Source organism: Dromaius novaehollandiae, chromosome 4 (genome assembly GCF_036370855.1).
Source record: "Dromaius novaehollandiae isolate bDroNov1 chromosome 4, bDroNov1.hap1, whole genome shotgun sequence".
Lineage (NCBI taxonomy): Eukaryota > Metazoa > Chordata > Aves > Casuariiformes > Dromaiidae > Dromaius > Dromaius novaehollandiae.
The window spans coordinates 84,672,292-84,695,052 of record NC_088101.1 but is presented as its reverse complement, the minus strand read 5'-3'; the positions used below and the strand labels follow the sequence as shown (position 1 = coordinate 84,695,052).

At 46.3% G+C, this 22,761-nt stretch overlaps 1 protein-coding gene across 1 annotated transcript in view; it reads left to right on the top strand.

Annotated features, from left to right (window-relative positions):
• Positions 1-5,691: 5,691 nt before the first annotated feature.
• The window catches only part of SMOX (spermine oxidase), a 55,252-nt gene continuing 38,182 nt past the window's right edge, over positions 5,692-22,761 (top strand). Inside the window, exon 1 of the mRNA XM_026121786.2 lies at positions 5,692-5,885. The gene's annotated coding sequence lies outside the window, so the exon portion shown is untranslated. The remainder of the gene's footprint in view (positions 5,886-22,761) is intronic.

The following is a 22,761-nucleotide window of genomic DNA, read 5'->3' as shown; positions in this document are numbered from 1 at the left end:
AGCCTGGATCTACGTGTTCATTGCCTTGCATGTGTGACGGTAGTGAGGACTGAAGGTTCAGGAAGGATTTGTTTCCTGTGGCTGGTGTTGCACTTCCCTTCTCTCAAACACACCAGTAAAAACGCAAACCAATTCTTGTCCAAACCAAATTTAATAACTGGCAGGTGTATGTACAGTGATTTAAACCCTCAGATAGGGATTGTCCTGCATGGGTGCACTGTTCCTGGGAGAGGAGTGCTGCTGAGGGGACACTGGTCACTAAACCAGTTGGACCTTGTGGTGCCTGTTGTCCTGGTTCCCTTCTGTGTTGATCCTCAAGGTGAAGAGGAGAGCGGGCAGAGGATGGGGATGGTGGCAGATATATCCCAGGGCATACAACACGCAGAGATTTGATAGCTTGTCAAGTCCAATCCCTGTTACAGAAGCTCCAAGCTCAAGGCATGGCGGGGAGGTGATGGAAAAATTGGAGGGAATCAGGGAAGAGTAATGAGAGAGCTTGAAGGGACTGAAACACATGGATAGTAAGAAAATGCAGTGGAAGTGTCAGAGCCAGATGTTGTGTACGATGAGGCACTGGGAGAGATCTGGGCTGTTGAACTGTGCAACCTCTGGCCAGTGCACAGATGTGTGTGTTTGTGGGGGTGAGAAAGCATGCTCTCTTTTAGCCTGCTTTTTGGCTGTGCTCCCGTGAAATTACTTCCAATTTTCCTAATTAAAGAGAAAATAAAGGGGAAGTTTACCCAGGAGAACTTGCAGAAATGGGATGATAAATGATTTTTCAATTTAGCAGAAAAGAAGGCATGCTGAGAAAAAGTATTTGGGATGTGACGCTTGATAGGTGCAGGCTAGAAACAGGGACACATTACAAGCATGCAGAGTACAACAATTTATCGAGGATTGCAAAAGACCTTCCATGCATAGACTTTTTTTTCATTGGAGAGCGGATGCTTCTCTCAGCAGGTACATTCTTTTGGGAACCCATATAAAGTGTTAAAGCTTGTGGCTTTCAGCATATTAGAAGAGATGATTATTTGAGCTGTGTAATTCTGGAAATCACCTTCCTGGAAGGGAACACAGAAGAAAAAATCCTGCAAGGGGAATTTCAAGAGCTTTTCTCCTCACCTGGACTTGGTTTGTTTCTAATCGTAAGGGTGAGCTGGATGCTTATTTTGTGTCTAGATTGTTTATCATAGCAGGGAAATATTTATGGTAGATCTCCCTGTCACCTAGACAGCTTGTCAAATGATGACTGAATAGCAAATGTCATAATTACTCATGCCTTTGAATTACTGTAGCTATGCTGGAATAATCAGGAGGTCACAAGGCTTTTTAGCAAAGAGCAGACTCTCTGAAGAGGCTTTTGAAACCGCCTGTAGCTTGAATGTACTTTCAAAGGAAAGCTGCTGGGCTCTCAGATTCCCTTTGTACTTTTGATAAAACCTTTTATTGACGTATTGTCAGGGGATTGTGAGGAGAAGGGGAAAAACATTCACAAGAAGTGATACTGTTTGATCTTTGCCCTTCCCCGTTGTGTTTATGATCAGTAGTCTTGCTTCAGACAAACCTTCTAGCAGGATTTTGTATTTATGTCAGAATGCTTCTCTCTCCTGCACCGGACGTGGTTTTGCTTTTTCTCTCGGGAATGTATGTTTTTGTTTGACTATTCAAGTGTCCCTGAAGTGGGTGAATGAATCATGGAAATTCCGTATTACGTATGTATGGAAAGATAATAAAGCATTATATCTTATCCTTAGCAGTAAATTGGCTTTCTCTGCTTTATTAGGAGCAGGTAGAATGGATTGGTTTCTCTCTAGTAAACAAAAGTGTAAAGGATGGAAAAGTCAGCTGGGCTGTTTGGAACATTTTAACGTCATTACTTAACACAAGCATTTCCAAACTGTACTTTATGTACTGCCTGGGGGAACACACTGCTCTAAAGCCTCCGGAGCCAACAGCAGTGCCCTTATGATAGCGATCCTGGCTCCAAAAATCAGGAAAGCCCTGTTCTAAGAAATTTATTTTGCAGGCTCTTAAGTTATATTTTAACTTGACAGAGTCCTATTAGATGCCAATGTGCAAGTTGATCCCCCAAAGATTTAAGCGTGTGCTAAACTTCTGACATATGAGGCTTTTTGACCGCAGTCATGCTCTTAACATCATCTGTGAGTCTTAGCAAGAGTGGGGGATTGGTCTGTCGCGTTTAGCGTGCCCTGTGGTTTGCATGAGATGGCTGTGCATTGGAAGGATTGCTTGACTTTTGGGGGATCATGGTGCTTTTACCAACCTTTCAAAATCTCTGGGTGAAAAAAGCTGTGTGAAAATGGTGAGGCAAAGCCTCTCTATACTGAATATCAGGAATACAGTATTTTGGAGCATGGAGGGGTACCGAATGCTACCCGGCTTTCATCTCCCTTCCTGCTTTCTTACTGGGGTCTTTTACAGGCAGCTGGATCTTTATTTTCCTAAAAAATGTTTCACATCATGCTTGATCCTCATCTCACCTGATAGTTCTAGGAATATGCCATTATGTTGGTCAAGAAGACCTACAGGACAATCACTTAACGGCTTTGAATCATTACTTTGCTTGGCAAAAAAAGGATCTATAGATCCCCTTGACACAACTTCAAACATCCCTAAATCCAGAAGCATAGCTTGATACAGTGTGTTACAGGAAAAGTTCAGGTATTCCTCCAACTCCTCCACTTCCATCCTTAGCCTCCTGATTATTTTGCTATAGTCCCGTCCCCATTTGAAAGCTTGTGTGTAGAAGGACATGAGAGCTGAGCTATTTCTGGCCACCGCTGGGAGATTTTGGTGAAATGCAAAAACCTCCACAAAGAGGAGACCTTCCAGGCAGTATCCTTTTCTTTCTCTATGTCTCCAGCTGGCAACTCCTTGGCTGTCTTCTCAGCCGTGCTGCACACGAAGATCTTTCTCACCAGCTTTTGGATTATACTCTCTGGACTTTTATCTTTCCATTTGCATTTCATTCATAAACCTGTGGTTCATGGGCATCTTCCGAGGAAAGAGATTCTATTTACCTTGTTAGGTCAGATGTTCACAAATCAGGAGCTAAGAAGATAAATGTCAGAGGCACAAAAAGTGCTTATTTTAGGATTTCCCCAAATTTCACTGGAAATACTGAGTATGACACCAACATCAGTCACACCTGTCAATTCTTCATTTTTAAAGTATATAACACTGCATTAAACATGTGCTTGTAATACAATATTACAAGCTCTATTTTCCCACAGGTAATTGCATTTGCATGTACCCTCAAAATTTCTTGTAAGCGTGCCTGAGGCTTTTTAGCTGGCTGGGCTCTGTTGCCAAATTTAGGCTGGAGAAAGAGAGTAGAGCCCAGGGGACCCCAGCTACACAGAGCTGTCTAGAATTAGTTCGAATCCTTCAGATTGCAGCCAAGGGAGCTGCAAGCTAGTGCAGTCCTGGAGCACGGTTGTTTATTTGCTATGGAGGAAATAGAAGTGCCATTCAGTAGGAATTGGCTCACCAGCTTTCCCAGCTGCTGGATGACTAGCAGCCCTCATGGGTCAGCTCGTCTGTGGGAACAGGGAGCACCAGCCTGTTCTCCACTGCGGGTCCTCTTTGGCTAGGAATGGACACGGCCTAGATTAGAGACAGCCTCCAGAGGCGGGTGGTTGCACTGTGAGATGCTGAGGGCTCCAGGCAGGAAATCCCGGCTTCCTCTGCTTCCCCTGCAGACAGGTAGCTCCAAGCCGTACCATCCAACTGACCCCATTTCCTCATCATCTCGGACGCTGCCTGGTCCCGTGGGAACGGTTGCTCTTTCCAGCCAACGCGTTCCACCCAGTTGCCAATTCTTCCCTTTCTAGATGGAGCTGGTTAAAACAGGGATGTGGCTCATTCCCCCCGAAGTCCTTTAATTGGCAAAGCTCTGCTTCCATCTGTAGGCTCTGCGGAGTCCCTGTGCTGAGGCCACGGAGCACGGGCAGGGCTGCTGCTTCCCCTTCGACAGCAAGATGCCTCTTCAATGCCTGTTGTCCAACACTGACTGTCAAATATAACCGTGGCTGCAGCTTCTGGGTACCTTAAGGTGCTTCGCAGGAGTCAGTTCTAGTTGCGACAGCAGCAATAAAGCAGTCCTAAGACGACAAGGTCTCGGAGAAAATGACACACAAAGGCTATAAATATGAAATGGAAAAGTTTGTATGATTTTTACTATTATTTGGTTGAAGCTGGGAAACCCAAGCCCCATGCTATTTTTGCTGTTTTCTCTAGATGTTTTCCTGGCTAGGCAACCTAAGCCCAGCCTTGCAGGCGTGAACCTGAGCCAGGCAGCTGAATGAGTGTGGTTTATAAAACCTTAAAATGCTTGAATGCAATTTGCACACACAACTATTTGCATCCAACACACAGTCTTTTCTCAAGATCTTCTCTGCCATGACATCCCAAAGCGATCTCAGCCAGTGCTTAACAGGGAAGCTGGAGGATATTTAAATGTTTCAGCTGTGCTGGTGGATCCTCATTCTGCGTGTTAGGTGTTGCTCATCTCTGCTTGTAAACTTTTTCAGAAAGGGGCTATACTTTAATAAAACCTGCTATTTACAGGACCACTGCTTGGAGGCTGACTTTTGTCACGTAGCTGCAGGTGCACGAACGGGCTGTTTTACGGCTTTGAATGCTGTCTCCTGGTCTGTCAAATAGCAGAAGGAGATTTGTGCTTTCCTCGGCCTTCAGGAGAGGTCTGTGTTACGAAGAGGTTTGTGTCTTGAGGGTAATTTTTGGAATATGTATCCTATTTGGAATACGTATACCCAGGGCTTCGCCTTCGCAAAGCTGCAGCACTGGGCTACGCTTTGTATTGGTAGTTTGAGACTGAGTGAATTTTCCTGGCTTGCGCAAACTGATGGATGTTTTCAAGGGAAGAAACATCATATTCTTGCAGGTAGCGATGGTATTTTAGGTCTTCCCATGCTGGTCTTGTTTGTAACGCCTGTTTGCTTCCAAGCTGAGCTCAGTTGGTATTTTGGGTGCCAGAAAGTTGGGGCGAAAGGTTCGTCTGTGGGATGGGGGGTCGCTGGTTTTGGGAGCTGTGGGAGAACCGCGCTGGGGATGGTGGTGGGGGACACGGAGAAAGCAGCGCTCCCCGGTTTGCCGGGGGCCTGGGCGCGACTCGGAGGGCAGCGGTGCCCCGCGTCGGCGTTTCGGCGGGCTCCGGAGGGGCTTCTCCCGAAGCGGCAGCGGCGTTTTGGGGCGGCCTTTGCAGGAGGGCGGCTGGCGCGGCGTGGGGGCACATTGGGGTGCAGCAGACGCGTTTTGGGGACAACGTGAGTGTTTTGGGGCCAACACCTGCGGCGGGGCCGGCCGAGGACGACGGCGGTGGAGGGCGGAGAGGTGGAGTTAACGGCGACGCTGAACTCGCAGGAAGCTGCTGGGTGGATTTTGGGGGGGGATTTGGGGATTTTGGGGGGGATCTCAACGCAGGCTTTGCGGGGGGCGGGGAGGCCGCCTGGCCTGGCCCCACACAGGGGCCGCGATTTGGAGGAGTTAATGCCTCAAAACAGCGGATTAATCCCCAAAGCAGGGGTGAGGGGGGAGGCGCGGGGCTCCCCCCCCCCCCCGCAGGCCGCGCCGCCCCTCAGCGGCGGGAGGAGGAGGAGGAGGAGGAGGAGGCGGCGGAGGAAGGAGGCGGAGGCGGGCAGCGGGGGCTCCTCGAGGCGGGGCCGGGGCGGGCCGAAGGGAGGGCGGCTGGAAAACAGGCCGGCGCTGGTTCTCGCCTCGCAGTGCCAGGAGGAGCCGCCGCCGCCGCCGCCGCCGCCGCGCCGGGAGCAGCGAGACGCCGAGGCGAGCTGGGCAGGCGGCGACACCCCGTCCGTCCCCCTCCGGCCACCGCAGGCAGAGAGGTACCGGCGGCGCCATCATCCCCCCGCCCCGGCCCGCGTCTCCCCCGGCCTCAAGCGGGCGCGTGGGGGGCGAAGCGGCCTCGCCCGGCCGGTCGCGTCACCCCCCCCCCCCCCCCCCCCCGGCGGCGGCCATGCCGGGGCGAGCGGGGGCGGCAGGTGGGCGCCGGCCCCAAACCGCCTCGCAGGCGGCTGAGCCCGCCCGCGGGACACCGTTAGCCCTGCCCCGGCGGCCTGCGCGGCTCTACCTGGGCTTCCTCTGGTTCCTGCTCTTTTCCCCTCTTTATTTTTCCTTTTTTCCCTCTTTATTTTTCCTTTTTTCCCCTCTTTATTTTTCCTTTTTTCCCCTCTTTATTTTTCCTTTTTCCCCCTCTTTATTTTTCCTTTTTCCCCCTCTTTATTTTTCCTTTTTCCCCCTCTTTATTTTTCCTTTTTCCCCCTCTTTATTTTTCCTTTTTCCCCCTCTTTATTTTTCCTTTTTCCCCCTCTTTATTTTTCCTTTTTCCCCCTCTTTATTTTTCCTTTTTCCCCCTCTTTATTTTTCCTTTTTTTCCTTCCTTTTCTTCTTTTTCCCTTTTTCCCCTTTTTTTCCCCTTCTTTCTCGGTGCCCTCCCATCAGTGCTTGGGCCGGGGGCACGCAGAAGGTGGACGTCCCTCTGTCCGTCCCTCTGTCTGTCCGTGGCCTGTGCCCGGCACTCCCCACCTCGGCGTCGCGGGCGACCGGCACGGGGAGGGCAGGCCGAGCGGTCCTGGGAGCTGCCGGGGGGCTCGCGGTTGGCTCGGCAGCTCTCATCGCATCAACCCCATTGCGAGTTACCGAAAGCCAACCTCGAAACAAAGCTTTCTAGCAATTCGCATCCTCAGCCCCCAAATGCAGCCGCGCTGCTTGGTCCTTGCTCTCTGCTCACCCTCAATCTCCGTTTAGAGGCACGCTGTCTCGCACCCCGTCGTAAAGTCAGTGCTGAGCCCATCTGCCATCGCCCTGGACGCAAGCACGAGCCGTATAAAAAAAGCGAAGCCGTCCGTATCGGCTCGTGCGCGTCCGCTTGGAGACCGCGCGCTCGCGCGGGGCCGCGTCCGCGCTCTGTCCTCAGCTCACCCCGCCGATCCGCCTCTCCCGTAGCGCCCGGGACCCGGCGCCGCGAGTCCCCGGCAGGTTTAGCGGAGGATGTGTGATCGGCCGGCGAGCGTTGCTGCGCGTTGTGTAAGAACGCTCTATGCTTCCAGTCTTTTGCAAATGTTGTTTTATTGACTCACTGATAACATTTTGCTCTTGCCGCTCCTTTTCTTTCTGCAGATTGTTAGCCTAACAGAAGCTAATGTTTTTATGGCGCTTCCGTGCAGCAGATGTGTGCTGTTTCTGTTTTTCAGCCAGTAGCAAGGTCTGTAGTTTCAGCTGGCTCTGCCTCTAAAAAAAGACGAGTGTCGTCTTTCCCTAGTCCCCCCCCCCCAATTCTGCCCTTGCCAGAGTGGGAAGCTGGACCGGGAAGCAGATCTGGATAAATACAGAGCTGGCAGCAAGACAGGTCTCAGGTCTGACTCGGTGTCTGGATACAAATCGTGGCATGGCCACTCATGTTTATGTGGGCAATTTGGGCGTTAGAGAAGCAGCGAGGGGGGAAGTTTGGTGGGATTGCTGCTTTTGGCCAAACTATATGTGAAAGCAGGCCGTGAGATTTGGGGCTTTAAGTCGTGGAAATGCCAGCTGATGTTGAACACTGTTGTGGTTTATAGTCCTTCTCAGTCCTTTAGCCTGGTAGAGCTGGTTTGCCCCCCACTTTCTGGAAATGGTGACTCTGGAGTGGAGGGGGAACACCAGCAGCCCTGGGAACCCCTTTGCCAGTCTCTTCCGTGGTTTGAAGCAGCCCTGGATAGCCCTCTTAGTTTTTCACTTGGATGGCTGTACTTTTTCAGAAAAATCTCTGTTGTGTCTTTCCCTCCAACGTGTTGTCAAAATGCTGATTGCGGCATCTTTGAGACACAGCCTTTTTCTGGGGCAGGAGAATCTTGGTGGGCCTGATAGGGATGGAGAGATTAAGGTGGAGTTTAAAAAGCTCTGTCAGATTGCTAGCCTTCCTCGCAAGCAGAAGGACACTTGCTATTTATAGGCTCCCAAAGGACCCTTGCGTCCAAAAGGTGCGGACGATGCTCTCTTACCAAGTAGTATAGTTTGGGGTTTTTTTTGCAATCTTCTGCCTGCTGTGGACTCCTGCCCATCTCTGTCTATGGGGCCAGCTTGAGAAGTTTGGAGAGGAGTTACTAAAATAATCCAGCTGACTTATTCCTATACTGCGGGTGTGGGTGAATCATGTAGTGCATTCCTGCTGCCTGTTGCAAAAGTGGAGCTGCGTGTCCTCTCAACCCCAGGAACCGGTTTATTTTGTGTTTTTTATGACCCTGTTCCCTCAGAAAAATAATTCTTTTTAATGAGATCTCAGATTCTCTGTTTAATTTGTAGCTGACCCAAATGAGGGCTGAAGGAAAATGGTGATGCTGGCTTCTGAAGTATATGCGTTTACTTACTTTGTATGCTTGGGTTATTTCGAAAAGAAATGGAAGTGATTTTCTCTGTGCCTTTTATAAATATTTACATACAGCCCATTGAATTTCACAAATCTAACTGCCATCTCCCTCTCCCCGTAACCATAATTCACAGACCAGAAAGTGGAAAAATGTAGACATGTCCCCTCCCAGGAGCCACAAACATCAGTCCTCTCCAGAAGTTAATGAAGTCAAAGCTATGGAAATGAAATAACTATTTTTCTTTTTTTTGGTTTTATTGGTGAGTTAAGAAGCTGTAGCACAGTGGTAAATAATAAATTAAGTAGGTGTAAAGAATACCTCTAGGAAATGAAGTGGGTGGAGAATGGATCTGAACGCTTCCTTCTCAAGAGAGTGTCTAAATCTTCTGGCTTAAGGATCCATCCTGCTCTGCCTTGGTGAAAAAGTTAGTCTGAAACACAGCACTAACAAGGGAGACTGATAGCAGCCCAGCATGTAGTAACCTGTAGGATTTAGCTAGTCTGTAAAAGAGGGATTAGAAGCGTAACCACAGATCAACTAATGCCACCAACTACTTGTATTATGGCCACTTAAGAAACAAACTGTTTAGCAAAAGGCGTCACAAAATGTTGTGCCCTTCCCAGAACGCGTTGTCAGTCTTGTCTCAGCCAGAGCTATTGAGAGAACAGGAAATTTTTGAGCTGTTTTGATGACGCACCCAGTTTTCATCAGCTCTTGTTGGGGTATTGGTTTCAGTGTGGCTACGTATTTCATGCCCTGTGTAGAGGGCACATTTGTATAGGCACAGTAATATGACTTGGGTTTGTAGTAGTCACCATGGAAATTCTTTATAAAGCTTTGCTTGTTGAAAAGTGATGTTTCTGTGGTTTCTTTTAATTTTAAGAGTAAATTCCAGAAGTACTGTGGGCGGGAATATGAGCTACTTAGAAAAAAAGAGCTTCGTGGCTACTCTGCTTAGCATGAGAACACCTCGTGCATCATGGTGTCTGGAGCTCATGTTGGTGTGCTGCAGCCGTTCGCCTGATGTGTGGCTCTGCTCTGAAAAGTGGCTGTGTAAAATCATGAGTTTGAGGTCCTGTGTTTGTCTTGATATCCTTTCTTTTTTTCAGTTGTCAGCACTCTACTGTTGTGAAAATATTTTGGGGAGCGTGTGCAGTTCGCCTTCTTGCTGTATCTCAAACTTCCAGCTTTGCCGGCTCAGAGGTGGTTCTGAGAGGCCTCCACAGCCTGTAATACAGACTTAATCTTGACACATGCAACTGTCTTTTCTGAAAGGGGATATTGTCAGTGAATTTTTAAGAGGTGGTGCTTCTTTGAAGAATTTGAATCCACGCTTTAGTTTTAAGGGCATTTTTTGTTTTAATGGCCACTGGAGCTTTTGCTTTGTGATATCTTGGAGCCAGGACCTGGTGGTTGTAAGAACAGGAGCTGCGGGGTGTGGTTTGAGTTCTTATTTTTGCAAATGGGAAAACTAAGGGAGAGATCTGGAGGCCACAGAACAAATGGTTGGTAGAACTGAGATTCCAGCAAGCAAGGCAGATTCTTGGCTCTGTGAAGTCTAGAGAGCTGAATTCACTTAAAGATGATTTCAGCTTGTGGGGAATCTTCAATTTCCATTATTTGGTCACTGGCATTTCTTTTATCAAGTTGGTCTTTAAAATGTTGCAGAGTCTTTGTAATGGCTTGAAAACTTAATTAAAATCCAGTTTGCTTTTTTTAAACCACTGGGTTCAAAGGCAGGAACTACCTTTTAAGAAAATATTTGTTTTCCTGCCTGACACAAGTAGAGAACTGAGCAATGGAGGTAGATCATTTCAGAAGAATGGATAATTGTTTATTATTTTCTTCATGCTTCACAGTTATTCTGCATGATCGCAGACTTTTTTTTTAAGTATGTCTTCTAGATTTAGCTGAATGGCATTTCACAGCGTAGGTTACTGGCATGCTTGGAATGACTCAAATATTGGACAGGATATGATGGTGTTTGAAGACTTTGAAGAGAGAAGAAAAAAACCTTTGGTTTGGATCATTGCCGTTGTGAAATACCTACTCAAAGAAGGCTACCTTTTAGCTGAGGTGTCCAGAAAAGACTTTATGCTGCAAGCTGAACAGGTAGTCCGGGGCTGTCCCTGAACCAGCTGCTGAATAGGAAAGGTGCAATTTCTTTTCCTTTTATAAGAACTGTGTTCAGTTTAATTAATTTTGCAGGGCAGGTGGGGTATGCTGGGGTATTTGGTTTTTCTCCAGAGGGTATTGTACAGGTGCAGCATTCAAGTGTGCTAACCCAGTGTTTCCGTTGGACGGATAGACATTTATTTTGAAACAGAATTTAAAATTCTTTTGTTCCATGAGCATGCATGTTCCAGGATGTAGGTGTAACCTCTTGCTTTGATCTCCAATCTTTTTCTAACAGGATTTTCTTTTTTTGGAATTGCTCGCTGTTGTGGTCCCAGTGGACTCCGCTGGGAAGACGTGCATCACTAACATGTCTGGTAACCCTTTGATTGAACTCCTACAAATTGTGGACCTTTTTGGAAAGTCTGGGTTGCTGTGAGGAGTATAGTTTTGCAAGACACTGGCTTCAGCAGTGGAACTGCATTAAGATCTTTTCTTTGTGCTGTCCTATCTGTACCTACTTGTTTCTTCTCTTGCATAACTGTTCTCCACTCCCACCAGGGCATGGTCTCGTGGTTGGCTTATGCTGATTTAAGACACTACTGCTATTGAAAGAGTTGGTCCCACTCTGGCTTATGTGTTGCTGTGACTGTGGACAAGAGGATCAGCGTGCCCATCTGCCTGACAGCAGGTTATTTTTTGTTTTTATAGGGTAGGTTTTCAGTTGGATCCAATCCCTGGATCTTCCCATGACTGCCACTGCCAGCACTAGTGACAGAGTTGGACTGTCCCCCTTGAGAGCAGTGCAGACTTAGATCAGTGGACTGAAGATCTGTGCCTGCAGATGGACAGGAGTGTACACACCAACACGCGTACACACACAGCAGAGGGGGTATTTTTGCCTTGGACCATTTCTGCAATCTTGGGCACTGCGTGGTTCCACGAACAGGCATAACTGAGAGGCTGGAGATCTGCTTCGCGGGAGCTGAGCAGGGGGGAAGGAAGCAAAAGCTCTTAAAACCCCCCTTGCTGTTGAAGTTGATAGCTCAAGCTCTAACCCTGAGATAAAGGTTAGTGCTTGGGACTAGCAGTTTGCAGTCTGCTGCTTGGGTTGTCTGATCTCCCAGAACACTATGTGCCATTAATTAATTCTTTCAGAAGCGCAGTGCTTCCAGTAATGTAGTAGACTAAATTAAATGTCCCCTTCATAGTAATGGGAAGCTCACACCGTTGCTCCAGTTATACAATAGCCTCTGGTGCTGGACGTTGAAAAGAACTCGACAAAGGACTACGTGTGACAGTGGTCTTTAGAGTTAAGCACTGAGCCGTTAATCTTTTAGTCCTGATTCCCTTGCAGTGGGATCCAGAACTGTGTGGTGGGCTCCTTGCACCATGCAGCGGAGCATTAGGAGAGGATCCAAAGTTTTGATCAGAGACTGCCTAAAGTCATCTTGTCTTGTTAGCTGGCTGCCGGAGCTTAGCCAGTAGGAAGTGGTGAACATCGTAGATCTCTGGGATGGCCAAAAGGTCCATCCTAACTAGTAACTAGACATCTCTTCACAAAGGGTTTATACAGGTGGGATTCACATGTTAGGTCCCAGTCAAGCACAGGGACAGGCAGTGCTGGAGGGGAGACGAGTTTGTAATGCTAAGCAGATGATCTGAAAATTTTTTGCTAGAAGCACAGACATTTGGCTTGGGGCTCCCTAAAACATGAAAGGGATCCGGTCCTAAAGATCTTATGCATGCATATATTCCAAGGAAGAACAGCTGAATGGCTTAAGGAAAACAAGAGAGCTACCCTGACTGCATGGTGGCAAAATGGGAGGTCAAGTGCAGATGGGCTCTTGTTAACCATCCCCATGGTGTGGGATGTGAGAGAGGTACTTGGCAGCTGTGGCCTGTCTCGTTGGGAAGGCTGTGCTGGGTAGCTCCTGGTCCCATGCCCATGGTCCTATTCCGTAAGACTTGATCGTTTGTGCTGTCTCTGTATTGCTCTTCGGGAAGTGAGGCAGGAGCTACCGTGTGGGAATGGGCAACTGCTGCCAACGGGATCCAGTGGGAACTGGCTGCATTCGTGTGTCATATTACAGAAATAGAAATATTAGGAATAGAAACAGAAATATCAGGAAAACTCTTCTGGCCTGGGGCTGCTGCTGATACATTTTCTTGTCATATTTTTGTTATAATCAAAGAACAGTAGCGCTGGAAGGGACCTTGAGACATTATCCAGTCTGACCTTCTGACCCCTGGCTGGGTCAGATCTATCTAAACTTTCCCCACAGATGCCTGTCCAATGCAGTTCTTAAAAGCCGCTAGTGATTGACTTTCCCCATCCTCCCTGGGTGAATCATTTCAGTCCTCTGTTGTTCTTGCCATTACCCAGCTTTTCCTAATGTCTCCTGCTGCAGCTGAAAACTGCTGCCCTCTTGTTCATTCCCCTCTTTGCAGCAGTCTGTGGAAATGGGCAGCGGCTGCAGTTGGACCACGTCTTTCTTGAGGTGCAGGGCCCAAAACTTAGTGCAGTGTACCATTCGGCACCTTGCCTGTGTTGAACTGGCAGATACAATTACTTGTGACTCTCGTACGTAGACTTTGGGGTGTGATGGGTGCATTTCTTTCATCTGGAGCAGCACAAATAACCATTCATGACATGACATACTATTTCATTATGGGTTTATATCTCTCTACCCACTATAAAAGTAAGACGCATACTCTTCTAGTTCAAATATTGTCTTTTCTACTGGGATGTACTGTGGGTCTTCACAGAGAGCTTGAGAATAGTGTGGCAAAGTGGAGGTCCTTGTCAGCTGCCATCGTCAAGGCTTTCCCTATGACTAACTGGATTGCAATTTGGGCAGTTGTGCCCTCGCCATCTGACATCCCAGCTGTAGTTCACTGGTGCCCTCCTGTTCTCCCTCTCTGCAGTGGTTATACTCTGCGCATTCGATTCTGCAGGTACTGTCCCTTCATCGCTGTGAAGGACATTCGTGCATTTGCACAACTGGTACTACGTGGCTGTGCTGATTCCTTTGGGAGGAGAGCTGATGTTCAATAGTAAAGTATAACGGAATAGAAAATGTAGCGGATTAGCACTGGAACCATTACTTAGAAGGTTAAACTGGTGACATGCTGGCCAGCATGATAAATAATGATTAGCCGTTTGCTTGAAGGTGATTGTTGTTTGATCATGCTAATCTTAGGAAAATGATTCCCAATGGCTGTTGTGTGTTGGAGCCAGATATTGGAGTTTGGTTTGTTCTGCTTCCAAGTGGACAGATGTTCCCATTACACAAAATACTACAGTTTGCATCCATTGGCCTTCTTATATGCCATAGCTGAATCGATTTTGTGAGGTTTTAGGGGTTTCATTTTACAGGACAGTTCGAGGAAGGTGGCAGCTTCATTTGAATTGTGTCTGAGAAAATATGTCTATTTGCTGTTTCCATTTGCAAAGTTAGGCTGTGCCAGGAGTGCTTCACTTTATTTTTGGAAAAAAATCACTTGCCTGTGCATAACATTGTGACTATTTTCTCTATTTTTCTCTAGCTTCTTGTATCTTTCAGAGGGAAAGAGTAGGAAACATGTATGAAAGCTATGTCTACTTCCAGAGAGCCTTCATCCCGAGGTAAATGAAGAAGCTAACATCATTATGAAGGCTGGTTTCGACAGGTCTGAAACACCTCTTGGAAGCTTCTCGTGTTTATTGTGGTGGGAGGGGCAGGTTGGGTTGAACAGCCTTAATTTTGTTTGTTTGAACGATTAGTACGTATCTTCTCTGAATTTTCCTCAGTTTCCTTTTAGAGCCTTTGTTTGATAAGTTGTATAATGTGAGTCTTCAGTTTCTCTTGCACTTTCAAAGATCTGGTTGTTTCAAAGAGCTGTGAAAGTTCTAGTGTTTTCTTCTTACCTTTTTTTTCCCCTCCTTTAATTACAGATAAAGGGAACTTCACTCATGCAGAACGTACTTTATTGATGGCTTTTGAGTCCACAATACTTGTTATCACTGAACAGGTGTATAGTGCTGTAGGCTGCTGAGCAAAATTCCTTGTTCAGTGTTTCTTCATAATGATTTTTTTAGAATTGTTGAATAATTCAGTTTGGAGAGGACATCTGGAGCTCTCTAGTCCAACGCTATGCTCCAAGCAGGGCTGATTTCAGAGCTAGGTTGCTCGTGTCCTTGTCCAGTCAAGTTCTGAAAATCTCCAGGGATGGAGTTTCCACCACCTGTCTGGTCAGCCTGGTGCCATGCTTAACACTGATGGTGAGGAATATTTTCCTTTTATCTAATCAGAATTTCCCTTGCTGCAGGTTATGTCCATTTCTTCTTGTCCTTTTTTTGTGTGCCATTGAGAGGAGTCTGGTTCCATCTTCTCTGTAACTGCCAGTTAGGTAGTTCACACCCATTTCTTCTCCAAGTTAAATAAACCCAGTTCCCTCATTCTTTCCTTGTACATCATGTGTTCCAGCCCCCAGATCATCTTAGTGGCTCTCCATTTGGCTGTCTGCAGTTTGTCAGTGTCTTTTCTGGGAGTGTGGCTAATTTAGATAGTGCTCCAGATGTAGCCCCACTAGTGCCAAGAGGAGAAGAATCGCTTCCCCGAAACTGCTGGCTGTTGTCCCTCCCAGTAGAGCCCAATTTGTGCCTGTCTTTCATTGCTGCAAGAACGTACTGCTTTTTCCTCTTCAACTTACTGTCCACCAGGTGCTTTTCTGAAAGGCTGCTCCTTAGCCAGGCAGTCCCCAGTTTGTCTTGATAAATGCTTTTTTTCTGTCTTGGGTGCAGGACTTCACATCTGTATTGCTTAACTTCATGAGGTTTCCTTCAGTCCATTCCTCCAGCGTCTTGGGGCGGTTCCGTCCTCCAGTGTATGGACTGCTCCTCCCAGCATGGTGTTGTCTGTGAGCTTGCGGAGGGAGCTCTCCACCCCATCATCCAGGTTGTTAATGAAGATGTTAAACAGCATCAGCCCCAGTACTGGGTGTTCCCTGAGGAACACCTTCCATAAACGGCTGCCGGTTAAGACTTCAGTCTGTTGGCTACTGCCCTTTGAGCTCAATGATCCAGCCAATTTTAACTACCTTGTAGTCCACCTAGGAGCTGTATCTCCCCATTTGTGGAGATGGGCTGAATGTCTCTAGGTCAATCGATCTTTCCAAGATTTGCTAATGAGAAAGTTGCTAATGAGACAGTTGCAAAAAGTTGTGTTTAGACTGACCCATGTGGGGCTGGTGAGGGGAGGTGTGCTGGAAGAAGTGGTGTGTGAAATGAAAACATATGGGGAACTATAAAAAGTAGAATTTCTGGTCTCTTTTTCTGTGTAGATAAGCCCATGGACTCTTGTTCTTTCCATCCAAATTGCTGGCCACTAGCTTGTCTTTAAGTGGGGAAGTGTCTTTAGAAATAGCTAAACTGGGATTTTTTCCTGCTGGATGAAGGAAGAAGGCGGCTTCCTTCAGGCTGTGGCCTGCGTGCTTGCCTGGACCAGTCTGTTCTTAGGAACATGTCTGGCTTAAATGGATCCAATTTCCTCTTGTACCTGGTGTTTTTTAATTTTCATGGATTTTTGTTGCTCTTCCCAAGATCCAGTCTGCACTTTGTAAAAAGCACGGTAGCTGCACAGCAGTGAGCAGCTGAGGGCAAAACCATGCAAGGTATAGGTAACTGCTTTCCATGGATCATCATTGCAGGCTGAGGTTTGCATTTATGCTTCTCTGGGTTGTGGTTGAACCTTGCAATTGTACTGTGACTTTCTGAGCCTAACTGCAGAGCCTTTTTTGTAGTCCTGCTGCACAGGGAATTGCTCCCCATTTTTGCATTTGTGCATTCAATTTTGCTTTCTGAAGTATTTCCTCTTGTTGATGTTGGACTAGTGTGTCAAGATCATTTGGAAATCTGAACCTGTACCCCCGAGTGCCTGCAAATCCTCCTAACTCTGAATCATCTGTTGGTTTTATGGGCATACATTCCAGTCCATCATCCAAGTTGTTAATGAAAATATTGCACAGGTCTTATGCCTGGCTGGACCTGCTTTCCAGTGCCCTCCCAATTAGATAGCAAACCCTTCATAATTACGCTCTGAGAGTTATTTTGTCAAGCAGCCATTTTATGGTGATTACATCTCGTTCGTGTTTTCTTAGCTGGTTCTTATGGGAATGTCATGTGGAACAGTGTCAGAGCTAATAAAGATTGCGTTTGTGAATATCCTTATCGCTTGTGTATGGGCGTACAGTTTTTTCCTGGTGATGCATGGATCCTTGATTAAAGGATCTGTCTTCCATAGATTTTTGAAGATAGAAGGGACCTTGAAGGTGGTGAGATCTGTCCCTGTCTACACTGAAAGTTTAAATGTGCAGACTACACCAGATTTATGAGAACTTTTGTAATGGGACGGTTGCTGTATGACAGCCTCGGGAGATCAAGAGGAAGCAAACGTGATGTGTTTATGGGTCCTAAATGAAATTAAACAATTACCTGAATCCAGTCTTCAAAGCGGTCTTTGAACGAATCCCAACCCTCTTTCTGCAAGCGTTGGAAAAATAAAGTACGTGTCTAATCTGTACCAGATATCAGCCAACTGTTATCTGTGCCTACGTGCTGTTACTCAGATCTCGTTAGCTGCCTAATTGGATAATAGGCAGTACACTTCACAACTGCATAAGTATATTAAGCTCAATCTGCTTTGGAGCAGGGAGGGGAAGATGTGCTTGGTGACAAATGGACAGAAGAAGCTGCACAGTGGAGCAGCAGTATAAATATGGCCCTGTACCCCCATCACTTTGTTTCCAGCAAATTTCTGGGACAAAAACCTTGTGTGTGTCTGTAGCATTTACATTAGGATTTGAGTCCCAAAGAGGAGAGCTGAAGCACTTCTAGACTTTGCCCACATCAGTTGGGCAATTTCACTTTTAAAAGCACAGTTCTCCTAACAGTTGAATCCATTTCAGAGGTGTCTTGTGCCTGCTAACTTCATCCCTGGTTTTAAATTCAAGGCGATATAGTGACGGGATGCACCCTATGTCTGTATGAGACACTTGTGTTTTGCAGCAGGTTCCTGGTCGCAAAGCTTGTTCCAGAGCATAAGGATGATGCAGTGTGAAGAGGATCAGAAAGCTTGCGGGGGGCTTGGGGTGGACAGGTCTAAGCAATCCAACACATGGAAGAGTAACTCTTTAAATCTGGAAATACTCTTCCCCCTCTTTCCGGAGAAGATCCAGTTACTGCATTTACCTGCTTTAAAACTTTTGGAATGGATTGACTCTTATCAAAGGGAGAACTAAAAGTCGGTCTCTTGTGGAGCATTTTGTGTTTGTATTTCCCCAACAGTTAGCTTAGTCATTAAAAGACATGCAGATGTGAGCATAGTTCACGAGTTGTCACCACCTGTTATATTCTCAGGAGAAGGTATCCACAGGGAACACTTCTGAGTACAGAAGTTGCATCTGCTGAGGGGATCTTTATCTCAAGTTAATGGGAAAGTGACTGTACAGATGTTTTGTGGATTCCCTTGGGAGAGATGGAGAGTTTTGACACAGGGCTCAAGTTTAGTCTAACTTTTGGCCTTGTATATGGGGTGAACCGCTTAGGGCTTTTCATTTATAGCTTATTTACTTCATCTGATGAGTATCTCCAGCTTTTCATGCTGTCCAACATCTGTCTGTATTAGGCAGAAAAGAGAGTAGTAGGGCTCCTTTTCTTTAAGTAGTTGTTTTAAGTGAATGTAAACTAATTGAAGTGTGTTTATCACTGTGCAGCACGGTTAACAGCTGTGCAGACAGCCTTGCAGTTGTGTGCATGATTTCATATATGTGGGAAGTTGGGAGGATTCTCTGATGTTTTCTGTTTTTATGTCTACGTTGATGTGGCCAGCAAGGGTTAAGAGTTAGGCACTTGTCTGTGTGGGGAAGCTATTCCATTGCAAAGAGGGGTGTGAATTTAAAGCATGCCAACTCTCCTATGGAAAATCTTAACAAAATCCCAAACCACTTGTATTTTGGATGGAGGTAAAGGATTGCAGGGTAGTTGTTTTGGCTCATTTCTGTGTAGATCATCCTCCAAACCACCACTTTGTTTTGGATGAACTAGTGAATAGCTGTTAAGTGTGTTTTATAGTATTCATGACTAATGTAGTGCCTAGGTTAAGAGCATGGTCAGCAGGGAAAATGGCCATTTTGCAGAGGATAATTCATAGGTCAGCATCTAGAGTACCTGGATAGGCTCTGGAGAGAGTCTGTGTCCTTCTTTTCACTACACAGAAGACCTGGACTCCTAGCTGAGGCACTGAAGGTTGGTAGCTACAGGTAAATGTTCCCTTCTGTTGCTGGACGCAACATCCAGAAGAAATGAATTTGTGATTTGTCCAAAGTGTTCAATGAGGTGAAGGTTACATACTTTCTGTAGCAATATACACTGATAATTCCTTTCTCTCCCATCCCAAACTGCTGTGTATTGTAGTAAACTCCCTGACTCAGTCCATCATCAACTTTGTGTTGGGCTGTAGTTCAATAGACACTTGCTAAAGGGTGAAGAATGCTCTGTTGTATGCAGATGATAACAGAATTTGGAAATAAATTTGAATATTAAATTGTCAGTGACCTTTTCCCCCCCCCTTCAGCTTTGGCCAGAAAAAAATAATGGCACAGGCCACTTCCAGAGCTGCTTTTCAACACCCAGGTACCATTATGGTGGTCCTGTCTGAGCACTGCGTGTTCCACACCAAACCCACACCCAGGAACATGTGCATCAAAAGCAGAACGTCTTCTTGGTTGGTTGTTAGCATCGTCTTTACAAAATTTTTAAAACCAAGCCCAAACACACAGTGCTGTATGTTTTCAAGAAGACAAGGCGGTGAGATTTTTCTAGGTGGTGAGATCTGTGATGCTTTAGTTCTTGGGGGAATTCATCTCCCAGTTTTGGCTGAGCAGAGATGAGCTGTCCCCTATTTTAGAGGGGTCTGCTGTGCTCATAGAGTGAGTTTATCATTCTGGGTCTTCATCAGGGTCTTTAGGCAATATTTTAAGTTTTCTGAGCCTTGATCACAGAGCATCTCATGCCTGGAGTCAAGGCCTTGGCTGTGACAGGCAGTTCTTTGGAAAGCTGTGCAGAGATCCTCGTGTCTCTCGCAAGCAGTGGCCTGTGTTTCAGAAAGTGGCACTGTGAATGAGGAGGACAAGTTTGAAATCACGTGTCCTGCTGCCAGTGCTTTCCTTTCCATAGGAAGACTTGTTGGAGAATGTTAATTGAGTCCCCTTTTAAATGAAGGAGACTTTGCTTCCTTCCCAAGTTTTCAAAACAAATTTTCCAAATAGAGAGCCCATGTTTCATTCAAGTGTAAATCCTTTCTCTTTAACCTGGAAGTTATCCCAGAAAAAAAAAAAAATCCATTCACTGTAGGACAGACCCTTGCAGTTGTGGTGGAAAAAATGAAGTGGGTCAGATTGTCCAAACAGGAAGGGGATTAAGAAAAGACTTCACTCAGTGAGGTGAGCTCTCATTTAAGTTTAAATAGTCTTCCCACAAACTCCACTTTATAACTCTGTTGCTTTTGAAGCATCCCGCTAAAGCTGAAGTAGCTGCTAAAATTAGAAATGACAAATCTTCCTTGCCAACATGCCAGCCTATCTGTAGGCTGTATGGGTTTAAGTGTGTAGTTACGGGATGGATGCAAGAAGTGATTTGAAAATCACTGGCTCGTTATCGTCTCTTCTGACTCCCGCATAGCTCAGTGCTCCTGTTGGGTCTCTGAACTCCAGTACTTCACACTCCTCTCGTTTCTTTTCATTTGAGGGCATTAATCAAAATGCTCGTTTGACGCGGCTAGGTACTACTGCTGTTCAACACATGGTGAAGCTGAAGTTTTGAAAGGATGAAGCTTGACATGCCGAGTGAAATGAGCTCCGGTCCAAATGTATGGAAATTGTGTTGTATTTTTAGCAGCTCATGGATAGAATTGTCATTCTGTTATCCCCGTCACACAAGAAGTCTGTAGAAGAACAGATAAAACACAAGTGGCCCAATCCCCAGGCTCTGCTGTTTACCATACGACAGATCTTCCTGCTCGGTGAAAAATCCCTTAGATCTAAAATATTTCTTTTTTAGCCTGTACTTCTTAGTTCCTCTCTTCCTGAGAAGTGTTTTATCTTAATTCTGTGAAGTGGTTTGAGATATCATTTATTGAAGAAGGAGCAATGCAAAATAAATTTTCCTTTTTTCCAGTAAAATGGCTTGACAGTCACAGAGAAGAAATATAGTTCTGAGTTTGGGTGAGTCAGGAGGCATGAAAGACACCTGGTAGAAATGATAATCCATCATTTCTGTGCATCCCGTGGTACTCGGGGCTGCAGTTGCCTGCAGGGCAGTTAGTAACCTCAAAGCACAAGGACTCGACTGGAGGAGGTTTTCTGCTGGAGTCTCAAGGGAGAATTTCATCCGCTTTTGTTTTGATGTTTGCAGTAAGGTGGAAACAAAAGCCGAAGGTGCTACTGTTGTGTTTTTGTCTTTGCTCTCCCACCCATCTTTTCCTTGCATTTCCCTAGCTGTTTACGCTTTCTGCTCTGCCTCAGTGTGTCTAGATGCTCGCACTTACATGGGAAATCCCGCAGCAGGGTGAATTGCCGCTGTTGCCTTAGTCGGGATGCTTTCCTGTGTAAGATGCTTTTTGTGTCTAGAGATTTCCTGTGGATATCTCTAGACAGCCTGAATGCAGGTGGTGTCTAGTTAGGAGATGCTCTGTGCTTTTGCCCTCGAAACATTTGTAAGATCAGAACATGTAGCTGTCGTGTGCAAAACCCCGCACTTCAAGTAGCATGAGGAAAATACCTTTCTTCTTCAAGGGGAGGCTCTGATGGGTAAAAATCTCAGAAAGCCGGTCCGTCAGGCATGACCCAGAATTCATCGAGATCTAGGGAGATGCTTCCCGACCTGAATTCCCCTGCCCTGGGGTTCTCGTCCGATGCACGCGTTCGTGCGGAGAGCAGTCAGGGGAATTCAGGGTGTATCGCAACGTGCTAAAGTTCGTCTTGGCCGTGTCTCCGCTGCCTGAGAGCTGGAGCGTGGCTTCCCCAAGAGCGCGAGATCCGCATTTAGCGTTCCCGAGAAGGACGAGCCTTGGAGGAGTCCTCTAAATACCGTTCCACCTGGAGAGACGTACTTTTCCCGGAGTAATGTCTAGTCTGTTCCAGGCTGAAGCCAATACAGTTACTGTGGGAGTAAATCAGCGCAATGTTTGGCTTTTCTAATTTTGGTTCTCAGCCCTTGTGCTTCTGTTGCATTTAATGATTTTTTCCCTGTGGCTCGAATGGTAAAGATGTGGTAGCTGCCTGAGGATGACTTAAAATCAAAGATGTTGAGTGTGGGTTTTGCTTTCAAATAGAGGATAAATGATGCTATTTAGAGAGTTGTCCTACTGTTTCAGGGCAGTTTGTTAGGTCTGTGTTCTGAGAAGTGCTGAGAAAATATAATTGCTTTTGGGCTAGTGTGTCTCATATGGTGTGTCCTGAAACGTCCTCGTGTACACATGGAGTTGGAACCAGTACTGAGCCTTGCTGAGTGCAGATTCATTCCCTTTCTCACCCTCCTATTACACAGAGTGGGAGGAGGAGGAAGAGATTCCTGTTGAAACTTTGCTCCCAAGCTTGCTGCAATGAATTTAAAACCCCAAACCGCAAAGAATTCCCAGATGTAATACGGACACCAGTGTTTATTTGCCTGAGACCCCATTGTGTTCTGAGTTGTGCAGACATAGGCATGTTTCCGATTTAATTAAAGCTGTTTTTATCAATTAAGTTTCACAAACAATTGGAGAGAGAAGGAGGGTAACGGAGATAAGATCGCACGGTTATGCAGATGGGATAGGGTACAGCTTTTTTTTGGCAGTCAGAATACGAGAAACTTGGTTGCAACATTGTTCTGCTCCATTATGCCAGTGGTTTTAGTTTGCAACCTTTTTTTTCCTGTAGTTTATTGTCTGCTTCTCCTTCCTTTTACAGTCCTGAAACATCAAGCTTTGCTTCAAGGGAAGCTGAGCAGTGGGAGATGCCTCCCAGTAGTTACTGGACGTGATTAAGGAGCTGGAAAAAAAGGGAAGATTCCCAGCACTGGGTCAGCTACTGCTTGGCAAGCTTGTGAGTCAGAATTGATCCATGCTCATGGACACAGACAGACCAGACTCAGTCTCTCCACGCTGACTTGGAACCAGAAATACGGGAGAGCACAGCACAGACACGCAGTAAAAGGCAAGCC